General features: G+C 43.8%; 1 pseudogene; it reads right to left on the bottom strand.

Moving 5' to 3' along the window:
• Positions 1–331: 331 nt before the first annotated feature.
• LOC147934267 (small nucleolar RNA R71) lies at positions 332–427 on the bottom strand (annotated as a pseudogene).
• Between the last annotated feature and the right edge of the window lie 483 nt (positions 428–910).

Here is a 910-nt window from a genome sequence, read left to right as displayed (position 1 = left end):
TCATACTCAAAGGCATGGCATTGTGCCACCTGCTGTTCAAAACAACAACTTTGAGATCAAGAGTAGTCTCATATAGATGATTCAGAGTAACAAGTTACATGGACTACCAATGGAGGACCCACTGGATCACTTGGATGAATTCGATAGGCTCTGTAGCCTCACAAAGATCAATAGAGTTAGTGAAGACGGATTCAAACTCCGGCTTTTCCCTTTCTCTTTGGGTGATAAAGCACATGTTTGGGAGAAATCACTTCCCAAGGAGTCCATTACTACATGGAAAGCATGCAAAAAGGCGTTCCTTGCCAAATTCTTCTCCAACTCCAAAACAGCAAGGCTCCGAAATGACATCTCCAGTTTTGTTCAGAAAAGCAATGAGAGCCTGGGAGCGTTTCAAGGGATACACCAGCTGATTCCCACATCACGGATTCAGCAATGCTTCTTTGCTAAGCACATTTTACCGCGGTGTAGTCCCTAAGATATGGATGTTACTAGATACCGCTAGTAATGGTAATTTTCTAAACAAGGACGTTGATGAAGGTTGGTACCTAGTGGAGAGCTTAGCCCTATCGAATGGGCATTACAATGAGGAGTATGATCGCCCAATACGATCTTCTGGAGAGGACGATGCCAAGTACAACCGAGACATGAAAGCCCTCAATGACAAATTGGAAAAACTCCTCAACCACCAACAACATGTCCATTCAATCTCAGAGGACGACCAGTTTCAACAACAAGATGGGGAGAATGCTCAGCTCGAGGATGTGAACTACATCAACAATCAAGGAGATTACAATAAAGGGTACAACAACTACAAACCAAACCCAAATCTCTCATACCGTAACCCCAATGTTGCTAATCCTCAAGATCAACTCTACCTATCCGCAGTCCAAGGAAACCATGGCCCACCAAA

Source organism: Camelina sativa, chromosome 11, assembly GCF_030686135.1.
Source record: "Camelina sativa cultivar CO46 ecotype springtype chromosome 11, ASM3068613v1".
In the NCBI taxonomy this organism is placed as follows: domain Eukaryota; kingdom Viridiplantae; phylum Streptophyta; class Magnoliopsida; order Brassicales; family Brassicaceae; genus Camelina; species Camelina sativa.
The sequence above is the reverse complement of the archived record's forward strand: the minus strand, read 5'-3'. Positions and strand labels throughout refer to the sequence as shown.